Here is a 16,146-nt window from a genome sequence, read left to right on the forward strand (position 1 = left end):
CCTACTGAGACTGACAACATTCGCTCGCTAATCAAACAGTCGTGGCCCCAAACTGGGTCTTCCATTTTGACATTTCAATTTCATTCTAGTGGCCTATCATGACAGGAAATAAACGGGGTGATCACTACGCTTCTCACGCTCCTACACGCATTGACACGTTCATCAGCTCATTGATTTCATACTTGTATGCCTCGTGAATTATGTGGTTAATTACATTGTCATTCAGTGTAAATAAGTAACATATCAATCAGGTATTTTATTTAATTACGGAATTTAAATACTTGTGTTTCTCAATGTCCCACTGACACATGCAATTAGATGTAAGAGGTGAGTCTTTAGCATGCCAGGTGTAGCCTAATTCAGATCACTTCAAGAAAGCAGGCTCCCAATCCCCACTAAAGCAGTGGTTGTCACCATAGACTTACCAATTAGAAATGTCAGAAATATTTAAATGTCATCTTTTAGGTTTGCTACTGAATATTGAGCAAGTTGAAGGCTACAAGTGTAATGTGAAACGTATTCAAAAGTAGGCTAACTGAGCTTCATGTTTAGTTTCAACTCATGGCTCCTGACACGGTCTTAAAACTGTGATTTCTTTCCACAGCACCTCCACTGGACAAACCGGAATATCTGTGGCCAAGGCCACGGTGGACAAGTTGCTGAAGGGGTATGACATCCGTCTAAGGCCTGATTTTGGAGGTGTGTGAGATCTATTGCACCTGTGCTATTGGTTGTTAATTTTTTTCTGAACCCATTTGAATTGTTAGCCTTTTGGAACGCCAAAAAGGCTTTGAAGTGTCTGCTACCGTCTCATTTGCTCCGCGTCTCTTAACCACCACATATGGAAGATGGCTTTAGTTCTCTAGAAGTGGGGCGCATACAGAACCTGTCTAACACACGGGTTCTTGATGTGCAGCTGCATTGAAGGATTGTTAACCAAGGCTTATGCCAGTACACAAAGTCTTTGTAATAGAAAAAAACATGAAGCTTTTACCTACCGACGCAATTAATAGTGGGAACTTAGGCTAGTAGATTGGTATAATTGGAGAGAACATAATGGGTTGAACCACTAGAGTGGTGAGTTTTGAAAACAAGCTGAAGACAAGTGAGTCAGACTGTAGCCATAGCAGTGAGTTCAGTCCTCTCTAAAATGTAGGGCAGGCTAAATGCGTCAGTGGTACTGGCAAAATACTGACAAAAAGAGAAAGTTGTATAAAATGAAAGCTCATTTGTGAGGTTTAAATGTTACTTCCATGGTAATAGGAAAGCAACAGCATTATCTTGAAATCTTTTGTATAACACCCTTACCTTGTCACAACACAACTGATTGGCAAAAATGCATTAAGAAGGAAAGAAATTCCACAAATTAACTTAACAAGGCACACCTGTTAATTGAAATTCATTCCATGTGACTACCTCATGAAGCTGGTTGAGAGAATGCCAAGAGTGTGCAAAGTGGTCATCAGGGCAAAGGGTGGCTACTTTGAAGAATCTCAAATATAAAATATATTTTGATTTGTTTAACACTTTTTACATGATTTGTGTTACTTTCATAGTTTTGTTGTCTTCACTATTGTTGTACAATGTAGAACATAGTAAAAATAAAGAACCTTGAATGAGTAGGTGTGTCAACTTTTGACTGGTACTATATATATATCATAGTACCTTAAAATACACATTTTAATCACTTACATGTTATCCCAAAAACATGTTATTTTTGCTTTAACATGAAAGCAGCCAATCGGTGTTGTTGTAAAAAGCACAGCAACATCCATGATCAGATACCTGAAACTTAAACAGGGTTTCAACAACAAAAACGGTTGTAAAACATAATTCAGCCATTTGTTTTTATTTGTTGTACTTTTCTCTCCTCTTTTTTCTCTCTGTGGTTAACGTCAAGCTAGAATAGAGCTCCTTTGACAGAGATGTGCTATTGTGTATTTGGGATGTCATTCTCTCTCTCTCTCTCTCTCTCTCGCCGCCTTTGAATTATGCTTTGCTTAGCGGTCTACACTTGAAGTCACCATAAAAACATTGCATTAAGCTTTTTCTTGTCCAGCTCTCTCCTTGCTTTGCAGCTCTAGTCAGTTCCCATTGCTCCTCCACACTGCAGCACACTAAGTTGTTAGTCTGAGTGTCCCGGGCAGGCAGCGGCAGCGCCTCTTCCTCCAGCCACGGCTGCCTCAGGCCAGGGAGCTGTAGTCCATCACATCCTGATAACTCCATCATCAATCAGCCACTTCTCTCCTGACACAACTGCTGACCAACTTCAGCTCTGGAGAGCCAAAAGAACGAGGGAGGCCTTTTAATTGGTGCCCCATGCTGGACTCAGATATTTGAAGCTATTGTGCTGGAACCAGAATAGAGAAAACTGACCCAGAACGCTATACTTGTCGATGATAGAGCCTGTGGTTTAAATGGTTGAATCCTGGCTTGCCCAGGGTGCTGCCGTGGGAACCAGTTGATGTGTGGTGGCCTTATTGCTGGTAGATCCGCGTGAAAATGCAGGCTGCACTCGCTCCACACAGCCCCCTGTCCCCTCGCCTCTTCATTGATCTCTGAGCCAAACTGGAGCCCTAAAACGGTCAACACAATCCAACATCAGGCCTTCACACACTATCTCCCCACCCCCACCCCCACCGCAACATCCACCTACCCCCACTACTAAGGGGGATCATATAAATTGGATTTCATTCTCTATGCTTTAGTTTAAGGACAAACTAGTCAACCTTTACTTTGTAGCGTGAATGACAACAAGGGCTACTGTGACTTTTCTCTAAGCGTATCTGCGTCTAATTTTGCAGTTTATTTACATATAGTCCAGTGTATGATCAGCGAGGTTAGCAAAATGTCAAGATAGTATGGTGAAACAATAAAGACAGCTTTTCCATCTCACTGCACTCTCCTCTGCTGTGTTTCTGTAATATTCAGTGTTGGGTTAGTTGCCGATGGTGAGGCCTTGTTTCTTACCTCTTTTATTCCTTTCATGATTGTGTAGATTATACTGTACTGTCTGACTGAGAAATAGCCTGTGCTAAGCACTATCCGAACCACCCAGGTGCTCTATTGAATCTGATTATGCATTGAGGTATCTAGACAGACAAACAAGGTAGGAAAAGAATACATCAATGTGCTTGATGAGGAGGAGGAGGAGGAGGAGGAGGAGGATGATGATAATGGGCTAGGGCTGGGCGATATGGCCAAAAATTAATATCATGGTATTTTTCCAATTTTTGAAGGTATGATGGTGTTTGACGTTTTTGATTAATACAAGTTCTAAATTTGCTTTATGAGTAGGGCGTGACCCTAGGGTGGCAACACATACACTCTAAATTATTTCAATGGGTCTTTCTCCATTCTGATTGATTATACTGTTCAATTCAACTTCAGCCTAAAATAATTTCCTGCATTTCCATCAATTTCTGCATTTCTTGCACTCATTTGTGTTTCTTAGGGGACCCTATAATATTTGGCTACATTAAATCTTTATTCACATAGCCAACATATTCATGCTTTGCCTAATCCTCTTTGATTTCGAAGATACTGTTGCAGAAACAATATGCTGATTAGCTAACTACAGTTGAAGTCGGAAGTTTACATACACCTTAGCCAAATACATTTCAAATCCATTTTTCACAATTCCTGACATTTAATCCTAGTAAAACTTCCCTGTCTTAAATCAGTTAGGATCACCACTTTATTTTAAGAATGCGAAATGTCAGAATAATAGAGAGAATGATTTATTTCAACTTTTATTTATTTCATCGCATTCCCAGTGGGTCAGAAGTTTACATACACTCAATTAGTATTTGGTAGCATTGCCTTTAAATTGTTTAACTTGGGTCAAACGTTTCGTGTAGCCTTCCTTCCATTACTCCCAATGATTAACTTGCTAAGAAAATACAAACTAGCTGTTTGCAGATGTAAGAAACACAAACTAATGTTGTAATTATAGAACGCTTGTGGATTTATATTAAAATCAAATTGGAAACATCGTTGTAATCAACATAGTTGCATGTGCTGCATTGACCATGCAGACTGAACGAAAGTGTCTCGTGGTCAAGTAACAAAAAATGCACTCCTTGAGTGACAGAGGGTGGGACCAGGTCTGTGTGGAAAGCGGCAGAGAGAGAGAGGGATGTCAAGGAAATAGAGAGAGAGAGAGAGCGGAGAGGGATGACTCAAGTAGCGGAGTAAACTATAAAAATGGACGTTACACAAGGCATATCACATTTACCAAACATTCAAATACCGTTAGAGAAGGTAAAGTAAAAACCAAACTGGTCCGTGCATCAATTCCGGTAATTAGTCAAATAATGTATACCGCCCAGCCCTATAATGGGTCATGGTGGTAAGGCCAGTGTTTGGTTTATACATGGCATTACATTCATTGTATTGTTATATCTCTGTAGAATCGTCTTGCTTTGGCCTTGGCTAATGTATCTTGACAATAGGAAAAATGATAAGAAAAAGATAAACGCTCTCTCTCCTTATCTGTCAACGTTGAACCTCTCTTGTCTCTGTTCTTTCTTAGAGTAGGACCAAAGAAAAGTGCGTTTTCAATGTTTTGTTTATTTGGTGTTGTTTCAAGACTCTTCATTGTGTTTTAAAAAATGCAACCAAGTCAATGGGCTAGTTGTAGTCACTCAACTACACTGAGCAAGAATAGAAACACAACATGCACAAAAAGCTTATTTCTCTAAATTTGTGTACACAAATTTGTTTACATACCTGTTAGTGAGCATTTCTCCTGCCAAGATTATCCATCCACCTGACAGGTGTGGCATATCAATAAGCTGACTAAACAGCATGATCATTACCAAGGTGTAGCTTGTGTTGGGGACAATAAAAGGCCACTCTAAAATGTGCAGTCTTGTCACACAACACAATGCCACAGATGTCTCAAGTTTTGAGGGAGCTTGCAATTGGCATGCTGACTGCAGGAAGGTCCACCAGAGCTGTTGCCAGAGAATTGATTGTTAATTTCTCTACCATAAGCTGCCTCCAACGTTGTTTTAGAGCATTTGGCAGTACGTTCAACCGGCCTCACAACTGCAGACCACGTGTATTGTGTTGTGTGGGCGAGTGGTTTGCTGATGTTCAACATTGTGAACAAATCGAATCAAAGTTTATTTGTCACGTGCGCCAAATACAACAGGTGTAGACCTTACAGTGAAATGCTTACTTACCGGCTCTAGTCAATGGTGCAAAAAAAAAGGTGTGTCGGTAAGTGAAGAAATAAAACAACAGTAAAAAGACATTTGAAAAAAGAGTAGCAAGGCTATATACAGACACCGGTTAGTCAGGCTTATTGAGGTAGTATGTACATGTAGGTATCGTTAAAGTGACTATGCATATATGATGAACGGACAGTAGCAGAAGCGTAAAAAGAGGGGTGGGCGGGTTGTGGGACACAATGCAGATAGCCCGGTTAGCCAATGTGCGGGAGCACTGGTTGGTCGGGCCAATTTAGGTAGTATGTACATGAATGTATAGTTAAAGTGATTATGCATAAAAGATAAACAGAGAGTAGCAGCAGAGTAAAAGAGGAGATGGGGGGGGAGCACACAATGCAAATAGTCCGGGTAACCATTTGGTTACCTGTTCAGGAGTCTTATGGCTTGGGGGTAAAAACTGTTGAGAAGCCTTTTTGTCCTAGACTTGGCACTCCGGTACCGCTTGCCATGCGGTAGTAGAGAGAACAGTCTATGACTGGGGTGGCTGGGGTCTTTGACAATTTTTAGGGCCTTTGTCTGACACCGTCTGTTGTAGAGGTCCTGGATGGCAGTGAGCTTTGCCCCAGTGATGTACTGGGCCGTATGCACTACGCTCTGAAGTGCCTTGCGGTCGGAGGCCAAGCAATTGCTGTACCAGGCAGTGATGCAACCGGTCAGGATGCTCTCGATGTTGCAGCTGTAGAACCTTTTGAGGATCTCAGGACCAATGCCAAATCTTTTTAGTTTCCTGAGGGGGAATAGGCTTTGTCGTGCCCTCTTCGCGACTGTCTTGGTGTGTTTGGACCAATCTAGTTTGTTGTTGATGTGGACACTAAGGAATTTAAAGCTCTCAACCTGCTCCAGGCCATAAAGGCCTGATCGGTAGAGTGCTGCAGAGAGGGTTGTCCTTCTGGAAGGTTTTCCCATCTCCACAGAGGAACTGAATACTCTGGATACTTATGTAAATAAGGTCTACCATATTTTTTAAATTTTGTTATACATTTGCAAAAAAAAAATGTTTTCGCTTTGTTATGGAGTATTGTGTGTAGGTTGATAAGGAAAAAAAATTCTTGAATCCGTTTTAGAGTAAGGCTGTACCGCAACAAAATGTGGAAAAGGCAATGGTGTTAAGTACTTAAGTAAAAATACTTTAAAATATTACTTAAGTAGTTTTTCTGAGTATCTGTACTTTATTTTACTATTGTTATTTTTAACGACTTTTACTCCACAACATTCCTAAAAACAATGATGTACTTTTTACTCCACCCATTTTCCCTGGCACCAAAAGTACTTGTTGCATTTAATTTAATTTCTTAGCAGGACAGGGAAATGGTCCAATTCACACACTTCTCAATAGAACATCCCTGGTCATCCCTACAGCCTCTGATCTGGTGGACTCACTAAACACAAAATGCTTAATTTGTAAATGAGTGTGTGGAGTGTGCCCTTGGCGAGCCGTAAATTTACAAAAAAAGAAAATTGTGCTGTCTGGTTTGCTTAGTATAAAGAATGTGAAATGATTTATACTTTTACTTTTGGTAATTAAGTATATTTTTGCATTCATATTCACTGTTGATACTTAAGTATATTTAAACCCAAATACTTTTAGACTTTTACTCTAGTAATTTGCTGCATGACTTTCACCTTTACTTGAGTCATTTTCAATATAGGGATCGTTACTTTTTCTCAAATATGACAATTGCGTAGTTTTTCCACCACTGGGAAAAGGGGAAGGGCCTGAATACTTTCCGACTGCACGGTGTAACATTTCCACCACTGGGAAAAGGGAAGGGTCTGAATACTTTCTGACTGCACGGTGTAACATTTCCACCACTGGGAAAAGGGGAAGGGTCTGAATACTTTCTGACTGCACGGTGTAACATTTCCACCACTGGGAAAAGGGGAAGGGTCTGAATACTTTCTGACTGCACGGTGTAACATTTCCACCACTGGGAAAAGGGGAAGGGTCTGAATACTTTCTGACTGCACGGTGTAACATTTCCACCACTGGGAAAAGGGGAAGGGTCTGAATACTTTCTGACTGCACGGTGTAACATTTCCACCACTGGGAAAAGGGGAAGGGTCTGAATACTTTCTGACTGCACGGTGTAACATTTCCACCACTGGGAAAAGGGGAAGGGTCTGAATACTTTCTGACTGCACGGTGTAACATTTCCACCACTGGGAAAAGGGGAAGGGTCTGAATACTTTCTGACTGCACTGTGTAACATTTCCACCACTGGGAAAAGGGAAGGGTCTGAATACTTTCTGACTGCACGGTGTAACATTTCCACCACTGGGAAAAGGGGAAGGGTCTGAATACTTTCTGACTGCACTGTGTAACATTTCCACCACTGGGAAAAGGGGAAGGGTCTGAATACTTTCCGACTGCACGGTGTAACATTTCCACCACTGGGAAAAGGGGAAGGGTCTGAATACTTTCCGACTGCACGGTGTAACATTTCCACCACTGGGAAAAGGGGAAGGGTCTGAATACTTTCCGACTGCACGGTGTAACATTTCCACCAATAAAAAGGAAATGGAATCAGCTGTTGATGCCATTAAATGAATGACATCCTATAAAGGCTTTATTTACAACTTCTTATCAAGGTCAGCTGTTGACAACCTTGATTTTTACCAGATCGCGGTTTGTCATTTGGAGCCAGGCCTTTCAACAAAGACAGCCCCACGTTGCCCCACACATGGATGGTCTCATGACGAAGGAGCCCATTTACGGTCAGGTCATATAAAACATGGCCCAGTGTTTAATTAGCTAAATTGAAAGGGAAAGTTGTCTGGATACGCAACATGTCACACCCAAGGCTGTGATACACTAAGGGTTTTTGTGGCAAGGGAATTTCTCCCCTTTAGATTTTTCTTTGTGATGACAATGGGGAGAGAAATATGTGGTGTGATTTCAGCAGTAAGTAATGTGTTGCACTTGAATTTGTTTTAATTGCAACGATGTGAGAACACATCACCATCCCTCTGTCACTGCAGGGACAGCGCTGGGAGCATGTGGTCAGTACTAAAGCACCTCCCGCATGAACACAGGCACGGTCACGCACGCACGCACACACAGCACTAACAGTCTTAATCTATCCCTTTTCATCCCCATCTTAGTCACCAATACCCTCTCTTTCCCCCTCTCAGATAAATACACACATGCATACACGCTCCCACATACACACTCCTGACCACTCCGGCACAAAGACCCTCAGATTTGTCCTGTTTACTACTAGCCACCTAGCAATTTTATGAAGATGGCTTTAGCTAGCCCAGATAGGTTCTCAACCTTGAAACTAGCTACGAAGAAGCCATTTCAGACTATTAATCTAGTTAGAGTAGCTAGCTTGTCTATCTTAGTTATTAGCATGCCTGCTGTCCAGTTTGGTAGACTTTTAAAAAACAACCAATAACTAAATGTACTGAATAAGACTCGCATTGCTTTCAATCTTTTATTTCAATCTTTTATCCAATCTTTTATCCAGATTTTAGTAGAGATGCAGAGAAGCAAATGACCTTTTCCACATTTTGTTACGTTACAGCCTTATTATAGAATTGATAAAAAAAATACAAATCCTCAAATCCTCAGCAATCTATACACAATAATGAGATTGTTTTTGCAAGTTTATTAAAATTAAAAAACAGATACCTTATTCACATAAGTATTCAGACCCTTTGCTATGAGACTCGAAATTGAGCTCAGGTGCCTCCTGTTTCCATTGATCATCCTAGAGATATTTCTAGAACTTGATTGGTGTCCACCTGTGGTAAATTCAATTGATTGGACATTATTTGGAAAGGCACACACCTGTCTATATAAGGTCCCACAGTTGACAGTGCAGGTCAGAGCAAAAACCAAGCCATGAGGTTGAAGGAATTGCCCGTAGAGCTCCGAGACAGGATTGTTTCGAAGCACAGATCTGAGGAAGGGTACCAAAATATTTCTGCAGTATTGAAGGTCTCCAAGAACACAGTGGCCTCCATCATTCTTAAATTAAAGAAGTTTGGAACCACCAAGACCCTTCCTAGAACTGGCAGCCCGGCCAAACTGACCAATCGGGGAAGAAGGGCCTTGGTCAGGGAGGTGACCAATAATCTGATAGTCACTCTGACAGAGCTCTAGAGTTCCTCTGTGGAGATGGGAGAACCATCCAGAAGGACAACCACCTCTGCAGCACTCTACCAATCAGGTCTTTATGGTAGAAGGGCCAGACAGACGCCATTCCTCAGTAAAAGGCACATAACAGCCCACCTGGAGTTTGTCAAAAGGGACCTAAAGACTCTCAGACAATGAGAAACAAGATTCTCTGGTCTGATGAAACCAAGATTGAACTCTTTGGACTGAATGCCAAGCGTCATGTCTGGAAGAAACCTGACACCATCCCTACGGTGAAGCATGGTGGTGGAGGCATTATCTGAAGGGATGTTTTTCGGCGGCAGGGACTGGGAGACGAGTCAGAATCGAGGTAAAGATGAACGGAGCAAAGTACAGAGAGATCCTTGATGAAACCTGCTTCAGAGCGCTCAGGACCTCAGACTGGGGCAAAGGTTCACCTTCCAACATGACAATGACTCTAAACATACAGCCAGGACAACGCAGGTGTGGCTTCGGGACAAGTCTCTGAATGTCCTTGAGTGGCCCAACCAGAGCCTGGACATGAACCCAATCGAACATCTCTGAAGAGACCTGAAAATAGCTGTACAGAAACACTCCCAATCCAACCTGACAGAGCTTGAGAGGATCTGCAGAGAAGAATGGAAGAAACTCCCCAAATACAGGTGTGCCAAGCTTGTAGCGTCCTACCCAAGAAGACTCCAGCCTGTAATCGCTGCCAAAGGTGCTTCAACAAAGTACTGAGTAAAATGTCTGAATACTTATGTAAATGGTAGTAATTATATATATATATTTTTTTTAAGAACCACCAGTCATGAGGATACAAACAGATCAAGTGGTATGCTTAGATGTGCAGCAAAATAGACATATTTCTTTTTATATAGAATTAAGTAGAATCATTATGTCTCTAGATTACAGGAAAAAGCTGTTTCGGGTGTTTGAAAAATGCTAAATTCTCCAACTACCCTCCAACCATCCTCACGTGCTTTGTGTCCCCTCAGATTTTTGGGGTGCATGACGACCCTGCCAGCACACACGCCATCACATACTCAGGCATGCGCACACACAACCACAGACACACACATGCAGACACACCCATGCAGACACACCCATGCAGACACACACATGCAGACACACACGCACACACACGCAGACACAGACACACACATGCAGACACAGACACACACATGCAGACACAGACACACACATGCAGACACAGACACACACATGCAGACACAGACACACATGCAGACACACACGCAGACACACGCAGACACACACACACACACACACACGCAGACACACACACACACGCAGACACACACACACACGCAGACACACACACACGCATACACACACACACGCAGACACACACACGCAGACACACACACATGCATGCACACACACACACACATGCAGACACATGCAGACACACACACAGACACACGCAGACACACACACACACATGCAGACAGACAGACACACACACACACATGCAGACAGACAGACACACACACACATGCAGACAGACACACACACACATGCAGACAGACACACACACACACATGCAGACAGACACAGACACACAAATGCAGACACACACACACACACACGCAGACACACACATACAGACACACACATGCAGACAGACACACGCAGAGAGACACACACGCAGACAGACACACACGCAGACAGACACACACGCAGACAGACTCACATGCAGACACACACATACAGACACTAGACATGCAGACACACACACACACACACATACAGATACACAGACACATGCAGACACACACACATACACATGCAGACACACACACACACACATGCAGACACACACACACACATGCAGACACACACACACACACACATGCAGACACACACACACACACACATGCAGACACACACACACACATGCAGACACACACACACACACATGCAGACACACACACACACACATACAGACACACACATACAGACACACACACGCAGACACACACACGCAGACACACACACGCAGACACACACACGCAGACACAGACACATAGACACACACATACAGACACACACACACATACAGAACACACAGACACACACATGCAGACATGTTTACTATCTGTCAAATACTGTCCAAGTTACAGTACGGTACATGTACTATACATATCTACCTCAATTACCTCATACCCCTGCATATCGACTCAGTACTGGTACCCCTTGTCTATAGCCAAGTTATCATTACTCATTCTGTATCTATTAATACTGTTATTACATGTTTTACTTTTCTATTATTTTCTTTCTTCCGCGTTGCTGGGAAGGGTCCGTAAGTAAGCATTTCACTGTTAGTCCACACCTATTGTTTACGATGCACGTGACAAATGCAATTGGATTTGATTTGATTTGACACACACGCTCAGACTGCGTTAGAGGCTGCCTATCTCCTTGCGTCAGAGGATCCTTCTGTACTGAGATCCCTATCCTAGTCACCATGATTAGAATCTAAAGTGCACATCCCAGACGGCTAGATCTGACTTTTCAGTCCGACTTCACCAAGGGGATAGAATACTAGCTGCTGAACTACAGTGCATGTCGTCTATGGTTGGTTTTAAGATATGCTATGATAAGACTCGCAAGACTGAGACAGCCATGACTTCTGACAAACCATTAGGCCTGTAATGTATTTTTAGATGTTGTGGAGGATAGTACCATTTTTGGGATCAAAGTCCATCCAAATTTCCGAGCTTGACATGGTCAACTATCACATGATGACCACTTCATTTTGTGTCCCACATTTCTCCAAACAAGGTTGTCCGCCAAACAATCACGTGATCACGGTGGCCAGGTGGTCATATCAGTCAAAAAGTGCAGGATAATTAAGGCTATTGGTCAAATAGGAGATCTCCTAGAAATGACACTGTGAACTGAAAGCCCCTAATTACATTGTCTTTGAGCAGCTCATCATTTGGAGTTTTAAGTGGCCTTAAAGGACTGTGGGAAATCTAATGAAAACCAGTGGTCTGTAAATGGTTTCAGTAATGTTTTTCTTCTATGTTATCTACATCTTCCAACATTTGACTGCCATTGGTGGTTACTGTTAAAAGCATTGTCAAATTATTTATAGACACATTTGTTTTAAAAAGGGAAATCAGCACAATTGTATCTCACTCTGTCTATATGTCCGTCTTCAATATTGTTACATGTAGACAGCCTTCTGTGTAATGGAATGTAGGAATGGATATGAAATTCCTTTCCAGTAGTACGTTTTCTCAACTTGAATTTGCTGCAGGGTTTAGTTGGGAGGTTGTTGACTATCTTAGTCTACTGTAGTAATATGGGTGTGTTTATAGCAATGTGTTGTCGTACTATACTCCAACCTGCTGTAGAGTACTCTGACTACTATCACAAGGTTGAACTACGAATTTAAACAAGGTGTGGCCATACGCATCTGATATATATGGCAATTTACATTGCAGCGCCAAATATTAGTGGAATGGACAGCATATCTCAGAGAAATGCCAGCATACAGCAGCCTGAGTAGCGCAGAACTCGTTAGTTATGTGATTTAACAGCCCCAGCCACAGACGGGGACGGCCAGCCCACAGAACAACACTGACCCAGGGCTTCTGGTTCCTCCCGGTTCTGACAGGCCCCTTCCCACCATGCATCTGTAACACATATGGCCTTTATAAAGCATGACTCCTTTAAAAGGCATTATAAAGCACATTAATGCATTTGTATTGAATTCATATTTATTATGCATTATAAACTGGGGGGGTTGAGTGCTGATTAGCTGACAGCTGTGGTATACCACAGGTATGATAAAACATTTATTTTTACTGCTCTAATTGCATTGGTAACCAGTTTATAATAGCAATAAAGCACATTGGGGGTTGGTGGTATATGGACAAGATACCAAGGCTAAGGGCTGTATCCAGGCGCTCTGTGTTGAACAGCCCTTAGCTGTGGTATATTGGCTATATACCACACCCCGTCAGGCCTTATTGCTTAATTATACGTGCAAAATGAGTAAGAGCTCAGGGCATATTTAAAAAAAATGTTTTTGTCTTTTACAAAATGGAGGGTATTATGTATGGCTGTCATAGTCAGGGTGATGACTGCTACATTTACATCATTTACATCATCCAGAGTGACTTACATAATCAATTAGGGTTAAGTGCCTTACTCAAGAGCACATTGACAGATTTTTCCCCTATTTGGCTCAGGGATTCAAATCAAATGGTATTTGTCACATACACATGGTTAGCAGATGTTAATGCGAGTGTAACGAAATGCTTGTGCTTCTAGTTCCGACCATGCAGTGATATCTAACAAGTAATCTAACCTAACAATTTCACAACTACTACAAGTGTAAATGAATGAATAAGAATATGTACATAAAAATATATGCATGAGTGATGGCCGAATGGCATAGGCAAGATGCAGTAGATGGTATAGAGTACAGTATATACATATGAGATGAGTAATGTAGGGTATGTAAACATGATATAAAATGCCATTGTTTAAAGTGGCTAGTGATACATTTATTACATACATTTTTCCATTATTAAAGTGATTATTAAAGTTATTAAAGAGTTGAGTCAGTATGTTGGCAGCAGCCACTCAATGTTAGTGATGGCTGTTTAACAGTCTGATGGCCTTGAGATAGAAGCTGTTTTTCAGTCTCCCGGTCCCTGCTTTGATGCACCTGTATTGACCTCGCCTTCTGGATGATAGCAGAGTGAGCAGGCAGTGGCTCGGGTGGTTGTTGTCCTTGATGATCTTTTTGGCCTTCCTGTGACATCGGGTGGTGTAGGTGTCCTGGAGGGCAGGTAGTTTGCCCCCGGTGATGCGTTGTGCAGACCTCACTACTCTCTAGAGAGCCTTACGGTTATGGGCAGAGCAGTTGCCGTACCAGGCGGTGATACAGCCCGACAGGGTGCTCTCGATTGTGCATCTGTAAAAGTTTGAGTGTTTTTGGTGACAAGCCAAATTTCTTCAGCCTCCTGAGGTTGAAGAGGCGCTGCTGCGCCTTCTTCACCACGCTGTCTGTGTGGGTGGACCATTTCAGTTTGTCTGTGATGTGTACGCTGAGGAACTTAAAACTTTCCACCCTCTCCACTACTGTCCCGTCGACTGAGTACTTCCGGCGCCGACAGAGATGGCCGCCTCGCGCTCCTAGGAAACTATGCAGTATTTATTTTTTTTATGTGTTATTTCTTACATTGTTACCCCAGGAAATCTTAGGTTTTATTACATACAGTCGGGAGTAACTATTGGACATAAGAGCAACGTCAACTCACCAAAATTACGACCAGGAATACGACTTTCCCGAAGCGAATCCTCTGTTTGGCCCATCACCCAGGACAATGGATCGGATCCCAGCCGGCGACCCAAAGCAACGGCGCCGCAGAAGGGGCAGAAGAAGCGGTATTCTGGTCAGGCTCCGTAGACGGGCACATCGCGCACCGCTCCCGAGTATACTACTCGCCAATGTCCAGTCTCTTGACAACAAGGTAGACGAAATCCGAGCAAGGGTTGCCTTCCAGAGAGACATCAGAGACTGTAACGTTCTTTGTTTCATGGAAACATGGCTCACTCGAGACACGCTATCGGAGTCGGTACAACCACCTGGTTTCTTCACGCTTCGCGCCGACAGAAACAAGCATCTCTCTGGTAAGAAGAAGTGTGGGGGTGTATGCCTTATGATTAATGAGACGTGGTGTGATCATCGCATACAGGAACTCAACTTAGAATTCCTCACAATCAAATGCCGACCGCATTATCTACCAAGAGAATTCTCTTCGATCATAATCACAGTCATGTATATTCCCCCCCAAGCAGACACATCAACGGCCTTGAAAGAACTTCATTCGACTCTATGTAAACTGGAAACCACATATCCTGAGGCTGCATTTATTGTAGCTGGGGATTTTAATAACAAGGCTAATCTGAAAACAAGGCTCCCTAAATTCTATCAGCATATCGATTGCGCTACCCGGGCTGGCAAAACTCTGGATCATTGTTATTCTAACTTCCGCAACGCATATAAGGCCCTCCCCCGACCTTTTTTCGGAAATGCTGACCACGACTCAACTTTTGTTGCTCCCAGCCTATAGACCGAAACTGAAACAGAAAGCTCCCTCACTCAGGTCTGTTCAACGCTGGTCCGACCAATCGGATTCTACGCTTCAAGATTGCTTCGATCACATGGACTGGGATATGTTCCGCAAAGCATCGAACAACAGCATTGATGAATACGCTGATTTGGTGAGTGAGTTTATTAGCAAGTGCATCGGTGATGTTGTACCCACAGCGTCTATTAAAACATTCCCCAACCAGAAACCGTGGATTGATGGCAGCATTTGCGCAAAACTGAAAGCACGACCACTGATTTTAATCAGGGCAAGGTGACCGGAAACATGACCGAATACAAACAGTGTAGCTATTCCCTCCGCAAGGCAATCAAACAAGCTAAGCGTCAGTATAGAGACAAAGTAGAGTCGCAATTCAACGGCTCAGACGCGAGAGGTATGTGGCAGGGTCTACAGTCAATCATGGACTATAAAAGAAAAACCAGCCCCATCGCGGACCACGATGTCTTGCTCCCAGATAGACTGAACAACTTCTTTGCTCGCTTTGAGGACAATACAGTGCCACTGAGTAAAACATTTAACGTGTTAACCCTCGCAAGGCTGCAGGCCCAGACGGCATCCCCAGCCGCGTCCTCAGAGCATGCGCAGACCAGCTGGCTGGTGTGTTTACAGACATAATCAATCCTTATCCCAGTCTGCTGTTCCCACATGCTTC

General features: G+C 42.9%; 1 protein-coding gene across 1 annotated transcript in view; it reads left to right on the forward strand.

The window, feature by feature from the left end:
* Window positions 1-618: 618 nt before the first annotated feature.
* Window positions 619-16,146, forward strand: part of LOC115135668 (gamma-aminobutyric acid receptor subunit beta-4-like) — a 59,189-nt gene continuing 43,661 nt past the window's right edge. Inside the window, exon 1 of the mRNA XM_029670571.2 lies at window positions 619-699. The gene's annotated coding sequence lies outside the window, so the exon portion shown is untranslated. The remainder of the gene's footprint in view (window positions 700-16,146) is intronic.

The sequence above is a fragment of the Oncorhynchus nerka genome, linkage group LG10 (genome assembly GCF_034236695.1).
Source record: "Oncorhynchus nerka isolate Pitt River linkage group LG10, Oner_Uvic_2.0, whole genome shotgun sequence".
Taxonomy (NCBI): Eukaryota; Metazoa; Chordata; class Actinopteri; order Salmoniformes; family Salmonidae; genus Oncorhynchus; species Oncorhynchus nerka.